Below are 19,169 nucleotides of genomic sequence, written 5' to 3' on the forward strand. Positions count from 1 at the left end.
GATAGGAGGAGAACCAGTTGAGGACTGGGCCTTTGTGACCAAAGGAGGAAAGGGTGTCGAGGAGTAAGGGGTGATCAGCTGTGTCAAAGGCGGTAAAGAGGTCTAGGAGAATGAAAACAGAAGATTGCTTGGAGTAGCGAGCAGTGAGGAGGGAGTTGAGAACGGAGGTGAGAACAGTTTCAGTGGAATGTTTGGGGCATAACACAGATTGAGTAGGGGGATGGAGAGAAAGGATGGAGACAAATGCAGAAAGTTGGGAGTAGACTAGTCGTTCCAGGAGCTTAGAGAGGAATGGTAGAAGAGAGATTGGACGAAAGTTGGAAGCCAGGAGGGGGCTGGCAGAGGGTTTTTTTGAGAATAGGGATGATAGTAGCATGTTTGAAAGCTAATGGAAAGGTAGCGGGGGTGAGACAGATGTTGAAGAAAGAGGTGAGGTAAGATAGGAGGAGAGGGTAGATTTTGGGAATTAGAGGGGTGTGGAGGGGATCAGAGGGGGCAGCTGTAGGGTGAGTTTTTCACAGGAGGAGGGAAACATCAGAGTGAGTGACAGGAGATAAGTTAGACATGTAGGAGGAAGGAGTGGTGTGAGTTGGGTAAGGAGGAGAGTAAGGGGGGAGCTTAGGATGTTTTGGCGTAGGGTGAGTATCTTAGAGGATAAGAAGTCAGCAAAGTTAGAGGGAGAAAGAAGAAGTAGAAGAGTGGTCAGGAGTGGGCGGGGAAAGAAGACGAGTTAGGGTTTGGAAGATTCGTCGGGGTGAGATGACAGAGTGGAGAAGGTTAGAAGAGTAGGAACGTTTGGCTGAGCTAAGGCAGGATTCATAAAGAGAGTGGTAAGAGAAGTAGGAAGCTTGATTTGTAGGTGAACGGTGTTTGAGCCAACGTCTTTCAAGGGGTCGGAGAAAGCGGCACATAGACAGAAGGTGAGGGGAAAGCCAGGGTTGGGCGGGTTTACGGGAGGGGCAGAATGGGGAGAGAGTTGGACAGGGGGTAGACTGGTATTTAGGGTGAAGGAAGACCAATACCACCTCCACAGCCAGTAGGGCGGGAGACATGAGTAAAGGAGGAGGAGGAAGTGAGAGAAACAGGTACTGTAGAGTTTAAAAGGGGGATCCAGGTTTCAGTAATAAATAGGAATTGAAGATTTAGTCGAAGAAACAGGTCCAGAACAGCTGCTGTCTTTTTACAGAGGGATCTTGCATTCCAAAGGGCGATGTTGATGATGCTAGATGGTTCAACGATGGGGGGGGATAGAGGAGGTTCGGCCGGTGAGACAGGATAGAAGGGTATGGGATGAACAGGGATTGATAGGGGAGGGGAGATTGAGTGTGGATATGGTCATAATGATGAGGCAGTGGGATTTGAGAAAGGGTCAAGAGGTGGATTGGGGGCAGGGATGAGGGATGAGAGAGCGAAGGAAAAGAAAGTAGAGGGGAGTGGTAGGTGGTGTCGAGCATGCCTGAAGGAGCGAAAGGAGTAGATGGATGAGTAGTTGGAGAGACTGAATATGAAGTGAGGATGGCAGGGTGGAAGCTTGGACTGAAGAGATAAGAGGGGTGTCATGAGCAGTAAGGACGGAGGTGAGTAAGTGAGGATTTGAGGGATAGTGCGCAGAAGCGGAAGTGGAGGAGCATGGGAGAGCATGACTTAGTGGGTCCAGTCAGGGGGGCAAGGAATGTGTTGGCAGGAGATTGTTGGCAGGAGGGAGCAGGGGAGTTGGTAAGTCAGTTGGTAATGAGGAGGTTTGGGATGGTGAGGGAGAGGAGTACAGGAAGGAGCAGGAAGGGAGGGACAGGTTGGATGGAGGGGCGGTTGCTGCCTGCTGCGTCATAAGTTGAAGCGCAGAGGTACCGGTGCAGTCCGGAGAGTGAAGCGCAGTCAGGTGGCCACTGGAAGAGAGTTCACGGAGATGCAGATAGGTGCAGTTAGGTAGCAGAGGAGCTCAAGCAACAGATGAGGAAATCCTGAGGCAGAATGTTGCTGCTTGCTGTGTCAAGAGTAGACACGCAGGGGTGAGCAATGCAGTCTGTGCCGATGATCCGGAAAGTGAGAGTCCATGGGGGGTCACGGTGCAGGCTCAGGAAGAAGGGGCTAAAGAGGTGCCGTCCACTGCGGCCCAAGTGCGAACGAAGCGATGACAGGACCAGTGCGGGTACAGAGGGGAGTCACTGGAGGTATGGGACACGGGTGGACTACACTGGGAATGAAGTCAGGGGTAGTGGGGCCCAGCGGCCAGGCCAGTGCACCATGGTGACCCGATGAAAGAGGAAAGGCACTGGCGGTGCGGGACGCGAATGCACTACACTGGGGTAGATGTCAGACCAGAGTTCTGTGCCCAGGCCAGTACACTGTGGCGACACGTTGACAGAGGAGAGTCACTGGAGCTTTGGGATGCAGGTGCGGATAACTGGGATATAAGTGTGGAGCAGGGGTCCGGCAGCCCAGGCTAACGCAGACGCTGAACTGTCAGGTCATGTGCGGGTAAAGAGGTAAGCCGCTGGTGGGGAAGAACGCACGTTCACTTCTCAGCAATAGATGTAAGGAGCAGGGGGGGCACAGCGGCCCAGGCCAGTGCACTGCAGCAACCTGTTGACAGGTCTAGAGCACAATACAGACTCAGGATTGAAGGAGCCTGCTGGGTGCCAACCACCACGGCACATGAAGAACGCTGAGCTGTCAAGTCCGGAGCGGGCGTAGTGAAGAGCCCCTGGGGGTGTAAACAAGGATGAACTCACTGCGGTAGAAGTCGGTACTAGGGGGCCCGATAGCCCGGACCAGTGTGCCGCAGTGGGGGCAGCAGTCAGATCTTGAGCGGGCTGGTGTAAAGTCGCAGCAGCAGTAGAACACAGACGAGCGCCCCTGCGTTAAGGCTTCAGTAAGCGGGAGGCCTTGATGGCACAAAGGCAGCAGGGACCCTCAAGCTGCTGTCGGGTGGAAATAGATAGCGGATTTTGATGGAACTTGAACCGGAGGTGCCTGGGGAGTATATAAGCAGGAACATATGATGGGGGCTCAGGAAATTGTGGTTAATACTGTACTCGATAGGTTTGAATCAGCTTGATTGAGGGAGACGCCGGATCAGGCTTCCGTGCTTCAGCGCCCCCTGGTGGTCTGGTGACCAGCCGGATGTCCGCGGACACCATTGGCTCAAAGGGTTTATATGCGCCAAGGCGCCCAGCTCTAAGTTGAGGTCCCACACTGGGTGGGGCTTCTTGATAGGCAGGTAGAGCCTGGTGAGGCCCGCCAGATGCCTTTTGACCACTGGGTTGGAGGATCAAAAAACATCCTCCTCAGAGTTCCAGTAAGCTCAGATGACCGTCAGATAGGTGCGGTATGTGTCTAGCACTCCTGAATCTGCGAGGTGTACAGAGAGGGATAGTACGTCGTCCAGTGGGCATGCGAGAGGTCGACTTCCTTGGACTTCACCCAGTGGCAAAACCTAGTCCGCTTGCTTTTGTACTGGCTCCTAGTGGCATTGCTCCTACCAACCTGTATGAGTTCTAGGTTAGCCTGTGAAAGACGCAGATGCTTTAATGTGACCGGTTCAGGAACAACGCTGAAAGCACAGCTGCAAGGTCGGGGTGGATGACCGTGCCCCCCCGTTGTGACAGTAGATGAGCTGGGCCCAGTGGAAGTTGCATCGGAGGTTGGTCCGCCAAGCTGAGCACCTCCGAGAACCATGGCCTTGCTGGCCACCAAGGAACTACTAGAATGATGTTGAGGTGCCAGGACTCCCTTATCTTGGAGATCACCCTATGTGCCAGGGGAGTGGGAGGAAACGCACATGTGTTCATGCTGTTCCACTTTATCTGTAACGCATCTCCCAAAGAGCTGGGGCCCTGTCCCTGCCAGGATGCGAACGGAGGGTACTTCTTGTTGTACCATGCGGCGAAGAGGTCCACCTGTGCAGACAATTACAAATGGCAATTGAATGATCAGGTCCTTCAGGGGATCTTCGACAGATGCCGAAGATCCCCTGAAGGACCTGATCGTTCAATTGCCATTCGTAATTGTCCGCACCCAACCTGCAGTGCCTGTCCGCCTCCAGGTTTGACTCCCCGGAAGGTGGATTGTCATCAAGTGTATGTCGTTCGCCAAAGGCGATTCCCACATGCTGACCACCAGGGTGCATAGAGGTGGAGACCTGGTGCCACCCTGCTTGTTGATGTAATACCTGCTGGTGGAGTTGTCCGTTTGAATGAAGATCATTTTGCCACCGATTAGCAGTAAGGAGGCCTTGAGAGCCAGCCAGATGGCCTTCAGCTCCAGCCAAATTATATGGGCCTCCTGTTCCTGAAGGGACCAAAACCCTGTGGACGCTGTGGATGTCCAGGGTAGCTGTTATGATGCCTACTCCCGGGGACCCAGACCAAGTCCAGCAACCCCGGAAGCAGGCATCAAGTTACCCCAAGCAAGCCCAACAACCCCCGCTAGGGGCTATTTGGGTGGAGTCCTGGCACCTATGGCGCCAGGCTCATATGGAGAGTCAGTCCTGGCGCCATAGGCGCCAGGCTCATAGATTAAAACTTCCCTGATGCAGACCATGCTGCAAACTTACCTGATGCAGACCATGCTGCAAGAGCTCCAAGCCAAACGAGGCTTGGAAGGGACTATTTTACCTAGGGACTATTTTTTTACTCGGGTAGGGCTGGGGAGGAATACTTGCCTGGGACTACTTTGGAGGCTATTTAAACCACGCTCGAAGAGCAGCACACGCTTCGCGTTATTCTGCATTCAGCAGCGTAACGCTCACCGTGCCTGCAAGTCTGCATCCAGTCTTCTGCCACGCCAGCCTCGAGTTTGGAGCTCCTAGAAAAAGGGAGAAAGAAGGAGAAAAGGTTAGAACAAGAGCAATACCTTTGATCCATACCTGAATTCCCGATCCATCGCACCTTCGAGCTGGAAGAAAGAAGTTATTTTATGCGCGTCGCCTCGCCTGCTGCAGCGCCGCGCTGCACTCACCGGCCTTCGCAGCATCTTCACATTTCACCGCATCCTCCTGTATGTTACTGCCGCACTCGGGTACCTAAGGAGAAGACAAGACCAGCAAGGTGAGCCAAGGGAATACACAGAGGAATACCCCCCATAGACTTACCTGATTTTACCACCGGGGGTACTATTCTTCTTCACGGGTCGGCGCAGCTTCCACTGCATCCTAGCCGAACCCCGGCCCCTAAGGGGAAACAAAAGGACAGCAAGGTGAAACAAGGGACTAACAAGGGGAACCCTCCTCACCACAAAAGACTTACCTGATTTTAGGTAGGGGGTGGGGAGGTATTATTCCCCAAGACTTCATACTTTCTCTCAGCGCCTGAATAAGGGAGAAAGCAACAGGTTACATATGGACATTATTTTATCGAACTGTGTTGGATAATACAAATCCTTACCAGAACATTACCGGTTGCCACGAGGAACTCTTCTGTAGGGTCAAGCTGCAACCTGCAAGGAAACGGACAAGAGTGAAAGTCAGGCATTTGAACTCTTACGAACCACATACTTACGGCGTCTTACCGAGAATATCGGAGTCAATATTGTCCTGGAACTCACCAATTCCTTCGAGCCAGTGAAGCAACTGGTTATCTACGCGCCCCTGCACTCAATGCAGGATGGAGAGCTCATCTTTTCAAATCATCAGGTGAGACTATAAGAGGGAACATCCAAGGTGATCAGTGGGGAGAACACCGGGGTGGGGGGATTTACGCTCAACTCCACGGGTTGTTAATTCCCTTTCTCCACTTGCAGAAGAATATTCCGACGTGCCAAGCAAACAAAGCTAGGTGGGCCAGTCGAGTCCGTCATCTCGGCCCTACGTGTCACATTGGTGGAGACCGCAGCAGTCCAGATAGACGCCTCTGTGGGAGCCAGGTTAGCGTAACAGAACGCGAAGCCTACCCACAAGTTCCCACCCGGGCGTTATGGATACCTCAGAGACTGACCAATTGGCCCAATTACTAGGGGAACTGAGGGCTGAAGTGCATTCCGCCCGTCAAGAAACCAATGCTCTTAGGAGAGAACTGATTTTGTCAGAGGAACGCACTGATGATCTTGCTAGGCACCTATTGCAAAGCCAGGCTGGACAAGCACCCCTACCTGGTTCCGGGGGAAATCCAGCTCCTGTGTTATCGAGTAACCCTGTGCAAATAAACCTACCAGGACATATTCCATTAGCCCCACCCGAACGCTTTGCCGGAGATCCCAAAAGGTTCGCCGTGTTTATGAACCAATGCCGCTTGCACTTTTTATGCGGACCTGGAGCCTTCCCAAACGATCAAGCCAAGGTAGCCTTCGTATTGTCATATCTCAGCGGAAGTGCAGCTGATTGGTCAATTCCACTAGTTACTCAGGATGACCCAATTCTTCGGGATTTTCAGGGCTTTCAAACTAGCATGGAAAGACTATTTGCCCAGCACTCCCAAGGACAGGCCCTGGATAACGAACTTTTGTCCCTACGACAGGGTAACCAGGACCTTCTATCCTACATCGCAACCTTTAATAGGTTAATAGTGGAAACTGGATGGCCTGAGGTAAAACGAATCACGTTATTTCATCGAGGGCTTCAAGGAGAACTCAAAGATGTCTTGGCTCAAGTCGTGAACCCACCTCAAGACTGCGCTGAATATATAGACTTAGTGGTCCAGTTAGATCACAGACTTCAGAACAGAAAGGCTGATCGAGCCAAGTTTGAGAATCGGGTGTTGGTCAAAACCCACGCTAACCCCAAAGGAGCAGATGCTTCAGAACCCATGCAAATCGGAGGGGTTAAAGGACCCTTAACACAGAAGGAAAGAGAAAGGATACGGCAAATGCAATTGTGTCTATATTGTGGAACCTCTGGACATTTTCTACGGGATTGCCCTGTAAAACCACCCAAGAAGGTGGTAGGAGCTGCTGATAAAAACCATATGGAGTCAGACTCGGGAAACGACCACGCCCGACAAGCGTAGAGGTCCGCTTGCCGAGCTTGAAGAAGGATACTCAGACCTCGCATTTCATTATACCAATGGTCCTCGTAGATCCAGGGCAGCCATCGCGTATGCACGCAGTAAGGGCATACATTGATAGCGGGGCCATAAGAAACTATGTGGACTATGAAATGGCTTCCAGGATGAATCTACCTCTCTGCCGAAAAACCACCTGAGATGTCATCACCACAGTCGATGGAACTGAAATTGCCTCTGGGCCTGTAACTCATTCCACCGCAGAGATGACACTATTGGGTCAGGATGGGCATCGAGAGACTATTGTGTTTGATCTAATCAAAGCCCCACAGTTCCAAATAATACTGGGGATACCTTGGTTGGAAACACATAATCCTTGTATTGATTGGCGAGAGAAGAGAATAACCTTCCCGGATAGTGCACAAACCTGTTACCCAAAAAAAAAAAATCACAACGCAGGCCTGGCCACAGTAACCACAGCAGTCATGCAACTACCTCCGGAATACCAAGAATTCCAGGATGTCTTCCAAAAGGAACAGGCAAACACCTTACCTCCTCACAGATCGTACGATTGTCAAATCGATCTTATACCCGGTGCACAACCCCCTTGTAGCAGGATCTATGCCCTTACGGAACCTGAGAACCTTCACCTACGACAATACTTAGACCAGTACCTTGCCAATGGCATTATTCCCTCATCCAAGTCCCCTGCATCTTCAGCTTTGTTCTTCGTGCCCAAAAAGGAAGGTGACCTCAGAACGTGCATAGACTACCGCGCATTGAACCAGATAACTGTTAAGAACCGATACCCGTTGCCTCTGATCCCCTAACTACTAGACCTAGTGAAGGACGCTTGTATATACACTAAATTAGATCTCCGGGGGGCATACCATCTGGTACGTGTAAAAGAGGGCAGCGAATGGAAGACTGCTTTCCGCAATAAGTATGGGTTATTCGAAAACCAGGTGATGCCTTTCGGGTTGTGCAATGCACCAGCAGCCTTCCAATACTTCATGAACGATGTCCTTCGTGAACTCATTGACATTTGTGTTGTCGTGTATATCGATGATATTCTAGCATACTCCTCTTCAGTATCTGACAATGTGAAGCACGTCCGAGCAGTCCTTGAGAAATTGCGCCAGCACAAACTATATGCAAAACTAGAAAAATGCGTTTTTCTTGACACAGAAGTTGAATTCCTTGGGTTTATACTGACCCCAAAGGGAGTCCGAATGGACCCACGGAAGGTGGGCCCAATCCTTAAGTGGCCATCACCAAGTTCAGTTAAAGGAGTACAAAGGATGCTCGGCTTTGCCAATTTATACCGCAGATTCATCACAGATCTTTCACATGTCGTACATTCCATCACAGCACTCTTGTGAAAAAATAAACGTTTTATGTGGACTGAAGAAGCTGAAAATGCCTTCCAAGAGCTGAAAGCGAAATTCACGTCTGCACCTGTGTTAAAGCACCCGCGCCCTGAACTTCCATACATAGTGGAAACTGATGCATCCAGTCTAGCCATGGGAGCTGTCCTGTCTCAAAAGGACCCTGGAACTGGCCAGCTTCACCCAGTAGCATTTTGGTCCAGAAAGTTCTCGGCACCCGAGTTAAACTATGCGGTTACCAACAAGGAGTTATTAGCCATTAAATCCACCTTCAAGGGTTGGCAGCACTATCTTCCCGGTGCCAGGCATACCATTACTGTGATCACCAAAACGTACAGTATTTAAAAACAGCTAAGGCCCAATCGTCACGTCAACTCCGATGGGCATTGTTCTTTGCCGAGTTCGATTTTGTGATAACCTATCTACCAGGTTGTAAGAATGGTAAAGCAGACGCCTTATCCCGAATAGGGATGGGAGAGGCAGAAGTGAACCCAGAACTAGTACCTATAATTTCCGAACAAAGGATTCTTGGCATGACTACTCTACAGACACTAGAGGACATTCAGGTAAAGATCCAGCAACTCTTTGATCCTACAGCTCTGCAGGACTGGGTAAAGAAAGGCCCAGACTACTCTGTCACCAATGATCTGCCTTATTACCAAGGGCGGCTATTTCTGCCACACAAGGAACTACAAGAGCTAGTCATTTCCCGTTATGATACCCTAATGGAGGGGCACCCAGGTATTGCAAAAACTGAAGCTAAAATTAAAAGACAATTCTGGTGGCCCACCTGGCGAAAGGATATTAAATCATTTGTGATGTCTTGTGGCATTTGCGCCCAAAACAAAAGTCAAAAGAAAAAACCAGCTGGACTCTTACAACCTTTAGACATTCCGCCTACACCATGGCACACCTTATCGTTAGACTTTATTACCGATCTACCTCCTTGTAATGGGTTTAACACCATTCTAGTTATTGTGGATCTTTTTTCCAAGATGGCCCACTTTATTCCTTTAAAAGGACTACCTTCAAGCTCAATCCTGGCCAAAGAATTCCTCGAAAACATTGTTCATATATATGGATTTCCATCCGTGTTGGTGTCTGACCGGGGCAGTCAATTCATTTCATATTTTTGGAAAAAATGCTGTCAATTGGCGCAAATCGATGTGAGGTTATCGACCAGTCACCAGCCCCAGAACGACGGTCAAACGGAGAGGACCAACCAGACTCTCGAACAATACCTGAGTTGTATGTTACATCAGACGGAGAGTAATTGGAAAGACATTCTTTGGATCGCCAAATATGCATACAATAATTCAGTACACTCTGGAACTGGACAAAGCCCCTTTTATACCTTATATGGGCACCATCCTCGAACCTCAGACCTTGATTCACCCCAAGACTTAGAAATGCCTGCAGTGGACCATCTGCACGCTACGATTACACAAGCTTTTAAGGAAGCAACTACACATTTAAAACAGGCGAAAAAAAAATACAAGAAAGATGCTGATCGGCATAGAAGTGATTCTCCACAATACCAAATAGGGGACCAAGTATGGTTAGCCACAAAACATATACCTCTAAAGGGAACACGGACCTTTAACCCCAGATATTTGGGACCATACTCTATTAAGGCCATTATCAACCCGGTGGCTGTCAAGTTGGACTTACCTGCTAATATGCGAATTCATCCCGTCTTTCATGTGTCACTTTTGAAGCCAGTACAACCAGGGACAAGACTAACCAAGCCACCAGACTCCATCCTTGTAGACGGAGAACCCGAATTTGAAGTTAAGAACATCCTGGACTCCAAGCTGATAAAGTCAAAACTTTTTTATTTAATCGACTGGAAAAGTTACGGACCACAGGAAAGGTCATGGGAACCTAGTGACCATGTTCATGCACCCCGATTGGTGAAAAAATTCCACCGAAATTTCCCAGACAAACCGAAACCACAGGGAAGAATGACTTTAGGAGGGGCCTTGGGGGTGGGGGGGGGGTGGGGGGAGTGCTGTCATGATGCCTACTCACGGGGACGCAGACCAAGTCCAGCAACCCCGGATGTAGGCATCAAGTTACCCCAAGCAAGCCCAACAACCCCCGCTAGGGGCTATTTGGGTGCAGTCCTGGCGCCTATGGCGCCAGGCTCATATGGAGAGTCAGTCCTGGCTTGGAAGGGACTATTTTACTTAGGGACTATTTTTTACTCGGGTGGGGCTGGGAAGGTATACTTACCTGGGACTACTTTGGAGTCTATTTAAACCACGCCCGAAGAGCAGCACACGCTTCGCGTTATTCTGCATCCAGCAGCGTAAAGCTCACCGTGCCTGCAGGTATGCATCCAGTCTTCTGCCACGCCCGCCTCGAGTTTGGAGCTCCTAGAAAAAGGGAGAAAGAAGGAGAAAAGGTTAGAACAAGAGCAATACCTTTGATCCTTACCTGAATTCCCGATCCATCGCGCCTTCGAGCTGGAAGAAAGAAGTTATTTTATACGCGTCGCCTCGCCTGCTGCAGCGCCGCGCTGAACTCACCGGCCTTCCCAGCATCTTCACATTTCACCGCATCCTCCTGCATGTTACCGCCGCACTCCGGCACCTAAGGAGAAGACTAGAACAGCAAGGTGAGCCAAGGGAATACACAGAGGAATACCCCCCATAGACTTACCTGATTTTATCACCGGGGGTACTATTCTTCTTCACGGGTCGACGCAGCTTCCACTGCATCCTAGCCGAACCCCGGCCCCTAAGGGAAAACAAAAGGACAGCAAGGTGAAACAAAGGGACAAACCAGGGGAAACCTCCTCACCACAAAAGACTTACCTGATTTTACCGCCGGAGGCATTATTCCCCGAGACTTCATACTTTCTCTCAGCACCTGAATAAGGGAGAAAGCAACAGGTTACATATGGACATTATTTTATCGAACTGTGTTGGATAATACAAATCCTTACCAGAACATTACCGGTTGCCACGAGGAACTCTTCAGTACGGTCAAGCTGCAACCTGCAAGGAATCGGACAAGAGTGAAAGTCAGGCATTTGAACTCTTCCGAACCACATACTTACGGCGTAAATATTGTCCTGAAACTCACCAATTCCTTCGAGCCAGTGAAGCAACTGGTTATCTACGCGCCCCTGCGCTCATTGCAGGATGGAGAGCTCATCTTTTCAAATCATCAGGTGAGACTATAAGAGGGAACATCCAAGGTGATCAGTGGGGAGAACAGCGGGGTGGGGGGATTTATGCTCAACCCCATGGGTGGTTAATTTCCTTTCTCCACTTGCAGAAGAATATTCTGACGGGCCAAGCAAACAAAGCTAGGTGGGCCAGTCCAGTCCGTCATTTCGGCCCTACGCGTCACATTGGTGGAGACCGCAGCATTCCAGTCCAGATCGACGCCTCTGTGGGAGCCAGGTGAGCGTAACAGTAGCTCCCCAACCCTGCAAGGAAGAGTCTGTGGTGATGGTAACCTGTGGTGCTGGTTGTCAGAATGGTCTGCCTATCCTCAGGATGTAGTCCATGCTCCACCAGACCAGGACCTGGTGGAGAAAGGAGGAATGCTGACAAGTTCTGCCTAGGAACCTTGCTCCTGACTCCATAAGGCTGCGAAGAGCAGCTGCAATCTCCTCATTTTGAGCCTTGTGTAAGGCACTGCCAGAGGAAATGCCGCCATAATACCCACTAGATGCTGGTACTACCATGTTGAGGTCACCTCTCTGCTGAGAAATTACTCTTACCCCCCCTCTTGATGGCTGCGATCTTGTCCTCCGAGGGAAAGACTCTCTCGGATCTCATATCCCAGATGAGACCCAGGAACGCAGGCTCTGCGTCGGCTCCAGTTGTGACTTCTTGAGATTGATGGAGAATCCCAATTCGTGCAGAGTATTCATGAGGGCGCAGGTGTGACGGACCGCCTCCGGTGATCTCGCCCTGACGAGCTTGTCCTCTAGGTATGGATATACATGGTGACCTTGGGGCGCGAGAGCCTGGTAAAAACCATGGGGGCTGAATTGAGGCCAAAGGGTAGAACCTTATATTGGAAATGAAAGCCCATGATCCTGAGCAAAAGGAAGGATCGATGGGGCTGCCAAATCAGGATGTGTAGGTATGCGTCCTCCAGATCCAGGGAGCACATCCAGTCTCCCTTGCACAGTGTCTCCACAATAAGTGCTGGGGTAAACATTTTGAACTTTTGAAGTGGAAGGGAAAGGTTCAGGGTGGAAAGGTCCAACAACTCTCAGGCCAGCATGGTTGTTCTTTTGTATGTTTGTACTGAAAGAAGCCCTTATTCCCTGCCTTGTGCTGTTTGTGGCGGTGATATTTCTGAGATCGGTCCGGCCCTGGACCGTCGTTCTTGGAAACCATGGTACCTGCCCAAGGCCCGCCCCTTGTCGGAACACTTGTGCATTTGACTGTAGGTTTTGGGCGTGGACTTTGGGAGGATAGATGAGGATTTTGCAGTCTGAGAACTGTTCTCATCAAGTTCCTCATCAGTGGTGAAATTAAAGAGGTCACTACCCTCGAATGGAAGCTCCAATATGCGTTCCTGGACATCCGAGTTGAACTTGGTAGCCCGTAGCCAGGCAGTCCTTCTAATGTCCGTGGCTATGCTGATGGCACGGCCTGAGGTGTCGATATGTGCCACTGTGGACTCCATAATGTCTTGGGCCACCATCTTTGCTTCTGCGAGCCAGCCTTGCTTGACTGTGTACCAGAAGTTCCGTAAGGAAGTCGGCTATTTCCCGACTGACGGAGGTGCAGCGAGGCATTGGTATAGATCTTCTTTCCATACGCTTCCAAGATCTTCTCCTCCTTGCCTAGAAGAGATGAGGACGAGGTGGCCGAGGAAGACTGCGGCTTCGAGTAGATGGAGGCCGCGGCAATCACAGAGGAGTTTGGTTGAGAGTGTGCTGACAACAAGAGTGTATCCCCCTCCTATTGCCTTTAATTGGCGTTGATGCGCCTGTTGGTGAGCTGCGCCCAATGGGGTTTAAGCCATCCCTTTTTGGCTAAGGCGACAACGTCCTTCTGCATCGGGTTCCCCATTCTAGGCACGGGGCGTAGCGTGAGGACCTCAGCCAGGATCCCTGCCTCAGGTTGTTCCACCTTGGGTTGTGGAAGCCCAGGTATTCGGCCAACCCTGCAAGTCATTCATGGAAGGCATTGGCTGAAGATGGTGTGTGGGGGTCCTCCTCCTCATCTGTGTCCACCAGGGTGTCCGGCTGGTCTGGCGCCGGGGTAGGCGTGCTGGGCGCCGATGGCTGAGGTGTGTAGACCAGAGCCGGATGCTGGTGTGGAACCACCTGGACTGTAGGAGGCAGAGTAGCCGGAATCGAAGGACATAGCGTGGGCAGCTGGGACTGCACAGGGGCCTGAGGCACCAGAGCCATAGGAGGAATGACTATAGACGCTGGCGGAAGGACTGGAGGCAGCATGTCCCTGATCACATCCTGAAGGATGGAGCCCATCTGAGGGGACCTCATAAGCGTGAGGAATTTCTCAAAAAACCTGTCCTCACAGACTGGTGGGTGGTAGGTGGTATTGACGGAGTAGCGGGCGGCTGCTGGAGCCTGTGCGTACGCTGCCTTACTGGTTGCGGGGAATATCTGCCCTGCGATGCAGAAGGATAAGCTGTAGGGCTTGTACCTGGCGAAGACCAGTCCCACCTGGACACTTGATCTAATTTCTCCCTGAATGGGGGAGGTGTCGGACGAGCGGCCATCTTGTCTGGTGCGGTGGCCATTTTGACGAGCTGCATGCCACGTGCCTGTGTCGTGGTGCTCCGCTAGCTGGGCCCGGCCTCCCCCTGAACTCTTGGCGGTGGAACCTGAGGCCTACCCTGCACCTCAGGACAAGACCTAGTAGGCGTAGTGTCCTCGGCTGTGTCGCCGGTAGTGCTGCGTAAAAGCGCCCCCTCAGACATTTGTCTGGTAGAAGTGCGTAGCTTCTCAGGTGGACACCCGGTAAAAGAACCTTGCGGTGTCTGCCGAAGTTCTTCAAGTCCTCTGGATGTGACTTCTCGAAGCGCTCCCTCCACCAAGCTAACCTCTTCTTCAGAGCTTGCGGTGTAAGCGTGTTGCACGTGGCACAACCTTCCTAGCCGTGGTAGGGGGCAAGGCAGCAGAGGCACAGAGCGTGGGGGTCGGACATGTGGAAGAGCCCCTCGCAGGCTGGACACCTGCTTAAGCCCAAGGACCTCGACATGCGCTGGGGAGGAGCGTGGTGCCAGAGGACAGAGTACCTGATTAAAGATTAGACAATATCTGGGGAAGAGCGCATGGAATTACAAGGCCGAAGCCAACCCAGGAGCGCGTGCTCCCAGGGCCGCGCCCCCGCGAGCCTCTGAATTGAAGATTTTTTCCAGTGAAAAAGGTGCTGTCTCCCGTCCCTAGCGAGGGACGCCCATACAGTATGGAGAAAGCGGACAGGATGTAGGCGTAAAGGGGAGAATAGTGCGTCTCTCCCAAGGGTATTCCTCCCGCAGTCCCCAAGAACCCCCTGTCCAGGTGATCCTCCCGCACTGGTCCACCCCCAGGGTCTGGTTCCAGGGTCTGGTTCAAAAGGCAATGGCCATGCCCTGGCCACCTGAACAAAAGATCCTCGGGGTCTATCCGTGAGAACACCCTCAGGTTTCTCACATGAGCATGTGAATCCACGCCAGACCCAATGCTGGAGAAAAGGAATTTTACATTGTAAGTAATGTTTGCAGTAATAATGAAAGAAGGAAACTAAGAAATAAAAATAAACAAGGAACAGAACTTGCAATGAAAGGCAGGAGTGTCTATTCTTCGGGTCGCCTTCTAGCTGCAATTAAACAAAGCCAAGGTATATCAGCTGAGCATATTACCACTATGCAGGGTGCAATATTGGTTGAGGTATTGACAAGTAGGAACAAGGTCTTTAAGAATATCCTTTTGATTAACCGTTATTGGCACCAGGGTATATGTGACCTTGATTTTCTTTGGTTGAACTGGCACATCAAATTATAGAATGGAAGCAGGTCCATGAAAAGGGAGCGGTTTTGTTGGCCAGGGACCTAAATTGACTGTTAAAAATCTTTATGGTGTAAAATGGTCTTTTACCATGCCATCTCTGGTTTCTTTGCGAATGTTAAATGGAGCTATTCCTGGAGACATTCCATGACAAGCTACATGGAATAGGGGGGCCAGTGAATCTGTTTTAGATTACTTTTTTGCAGACCAACTCCTATTTGAACAATGTAAAAATAAGACTGTGGTACCAACAGACTGGAGTGACCACCATATGTTGTGTTTAATATTTGAGTTCTAGATGGGGCCTGTTGAGAAGGGGCTCCAGTGGGTTTGATGGTAAACTCTGGGAAAAAACTGGTCAAATGGAACAAAAGGTCTATTGACTGTGTCAATAAGGAAATGGCTGTTTTGATGTGTTGGTCAACCTATGAATGCAAGTTGTCAACATTTAACTTGGGGGATTACGAGCAATCAATGGCAGATATTATACAATCGGTATTCCCTGAGAAAACCCATGGGAACTAGGCCTGAAGAGTTAAGGCTGCTCATATGCATGCTTACTATAAAGGTGTATCGCATGAAAAAAGATAGGAGATGTGAAATTATGGGTATTGACAGACTTGACTACCGACTTTGAGAATAAAATCCAAGTTAAAGAAGAAAGTTACGTTGTGCAAAGATGCTACAAAGGGACGCCGAGCATATGCTTGTATGTTCTGAAAGATAGAAATGCCTCTGCCTTTTAGCAATTAATTCCTTAAGTTCTGGTCAAGAGATAAAGCAATCTAATGCGGTGGCAGAAGAAGATTGGGTCGACCATTTTATGGTACTCTATTCTCCTGTATGTGAGACAGTCAAGAGTTTGGAGTAAAGTATTAAGGGCAGCTTAGAAAATGGGAGCTGCTGATTGATCAGGACATGGTTCAGGAAGTCATTTTGCAGTTAAGTGACTCCAGGGCACAGGAACAAATTGTCTTTCCAATAAACTGTTTAAGAAAGATCCTGTTAATTGGTCACTGGTGCTTTCAATTTTGTTCAAAGAAATTGCCTTTGTTGAAAGTTGTTCCTTAGACCTGGTGTATGGTGATTGTAATCCCAGTTTTTAAGAGGGGTGCGAAGATCGAGCCAAAGATCTATTGTCCAATTACCATCCTGGATACGGATAGAAAGGTCTTTGCATCCCTCTTATTAGCCCATCTTGAAAACCGGGTTGTAAGTGTGAGTAGGCTGAATACATCTCAGACAGGCTTTAGGAAAGCCCACAGTACTAACCTGAACGGCTTATAACAAGGTGCCTACAAGACTCAGTCTGGTCAGGCAATTATCGCTTTGTTTATTCAGCCGCAAATGATTTATCGTCTGCCTTTGACTGTGTAGACAGCTACCATTTATTGTCTGAATTGGCAAAGTGGGACATCCCTGATGGTCTTCCGAGATTGATAATTGGTCTTCATGAAAACACTAAGATTCAGGTCAGACTGCATCTTAAAGACTTGTTATCCTGGAAAATTGATACGAAGTTTGAGGCAGGGGTGCATTTTAGCCCTCTGTCTCTTTAATTCATATATTTCGGACATTGATCAATATTTAAAATCCGGTTTAGTTTGCCCCTCCAAAAATGGGTCTGTTTAGCGTAGTCTGGTTGGTTTACGCTGACATTTTATTATATGATCGTAGATCCAGAGACTTCCTTTCTGCCTTCTCCAGCTTTGCTAAAATTATTTCTCTAATTATGAATACAGGTAAAACTAAAATGATATAGTCTTCTAAGAAAAGAAAGAAAGTTTTATTTAAGTGGAGACTGGGGAAGAACATTCTGAAGCAGGAAAACCACTTGGTGCATCTTGGTTTTCCCATTTGCACCTGCCCTCAAAGTTCTTGCTGACCGCCTGCTGAAACAAAATGCTCTAATTCTGTCAAACCAGTTGATTAAAATTAATCAAAGGTTTAATAGGTTTTGCTCGAAAAAGAACAAAGACTAATCTTTTTAACGCAGAGTGACAAGAAAGGGTTCAATGAGTCTATAGAATGGTTGCGGGTCTGAATTATGTACAAAAAATCTACCATATTAACATCAGTTTTTCTAAATTTTCCGCAGAAAGACGAGACTAAGCATTACATATTTTTCCACTAATAGCAGCAAGAAAAAAGCTGCAAGAGCCGTAAACACAAACAAAGGACTCAGGAACCTCGGTTTAGACTGAAAAAAGACACTCAAGATGGCGGCCGCAACAGGCGTTTTTTCTGTGTTTTCCGGTGACTATCTCTAGCAACACAGAAGCCGACCTCAGCGGCCATACCACTACCAAGAGCGAGGACTGACTGTTCGCTTAAAGAATCGAGAGATTTATCTCCGCGGAAGAACACGCACGCGATTGACAATCAATGCGAGTCCCGCTACAACAAAAAGGTGAGACATTTCTTAAAACACAGGGTAGCTTTCTAAGAGCAACTTACCCGAAAAACTAGAGATCATTCCATAGATATACACGAAATAAAGACTCATTTAAAATCTAATACTCAAAATTACACAGGCCACGAGATTGATATTACATACTACTCAGCCAACTGACCACCATCATGAACAGCATTGTTGAGAACTAGTAAACTAAATTTGTTTTTTTTGTTGTGTGTTTTTCTAGTTGCAACATATATTAAGGCTACACACCCAAACTGAGGACCCAAGGTCCTGAGTACCTTATGGGCCTGTGGAACACCGGTCCTCTCGATATCTGCTTTTGCTCTCGATTCCTGCACAACCTTTGTAAAAAGATAGGAACCTTCCACCTATTTCCCGTTTTATAAATTTAAGTGGACAACATAAAAGAGCTGTATTTCACTGCTAATTTAAGAATATCTAAGATCCTATCCTATGAACATACCAACTCTCTGCATTGTATATAAACACTGACTAACAGAAGAAAGGCAGATCTAATGACTCCCTGATTTGATAATCCTAATCATAGGAATTTGAGGAAGAATACTGACTTCCCCAGAAGGAAAATATGCCCAACTAATGTGGACGATTTTCTACTCATCAAGGGAGCAACTACACAAGGACTGTCAGGTAATTAATCTATCCTGATCGCTCCTTAACACTATAAATCGTGTTACTAGAATTTTGGTAATAATACTGATTCTGGTCCATTTTTTGGTTCTGTCAACAGCTACCACATTTCTAAACAAAAGATCTTTCATCAAAAGAAGATTTCAGACCAATTTGCTTGGTCACTCTATTCACGAACATGACTACTCCTGAAGAAAGTCCCACCACTTGTTTTAGAGGACTGAAACATGTTGAGTTCATAAGCTAGAAAGAAAATCAGATTGTGTAAAAATATTTAGAGATCCAAGAGCATCTGAAACCTAAAAATAGATCAGGATTTATGGCAAAGGTTTGAATTCAAATGGCTGTAATAGCACACGTCTATATATATATATTTTTTTTACAATAATTGTGATTGAAATTGGTTTTGTCATTGTTACATTTGTGTGTCTTTTTAGAGTGTCTGATAATGTGTTTTTTTTATGTAGTTTTTTATATATGTGCTTTATCTCTCTAATCTATGAGAGTTTTTATCATGAAACCACTAATAAAGTTTATATAACTTCTAATGATATCTAGGTCTTGATAAAGTGAGTAGCTGTGGACACCCCATTCTCCTACCTTTCTTTAGATTGTGAAGGTTTTCCATTAATCCATCAATGAGATTTTATGACGGCAGGGTAGTCCCAAAATTAATCTATGGGGTGGAACTACTGTGCCCTGATGCTTTCAGCCCCCTTGATAAGGTTGAGGCTGTGATTTGGTGCAAGGTCCTGAGAATTTTGAATGCAGTACCGCTGGCTGCCATT

At 48.5% G+C, this 19,169-nt stretch overlaps 1 protein-coding gene across 3 annotated transcripts in view; it reads right to left on the reverse strand.

The window, feature by feature from the left end:
• Positions 1-19,169, reverse strand: part of NFAT5 (nuclear factor of activated T cells 5) — a 1,479,138-nt gene that overhangs the window by 410,693 nt on the left and 1,049,276 nt on the right. The window lies entirely within an intron of this gene.

This window comes from Ambystoma mexicanum, chromosome 1q (assembly GCF_040938575.1).
Source record: "Ambystoma mexicanum isolate Mex_15411 chromosome 1q, UKY_AmexF1_1, whole genome shotgun sequence".
Classification (NCBI taxonomy): Eukaryota; Metazoa; Chordata; class Amphibia; order Caudata; family Ambystomatidae; genus Ambystoma; species Ambystoma mexicanum.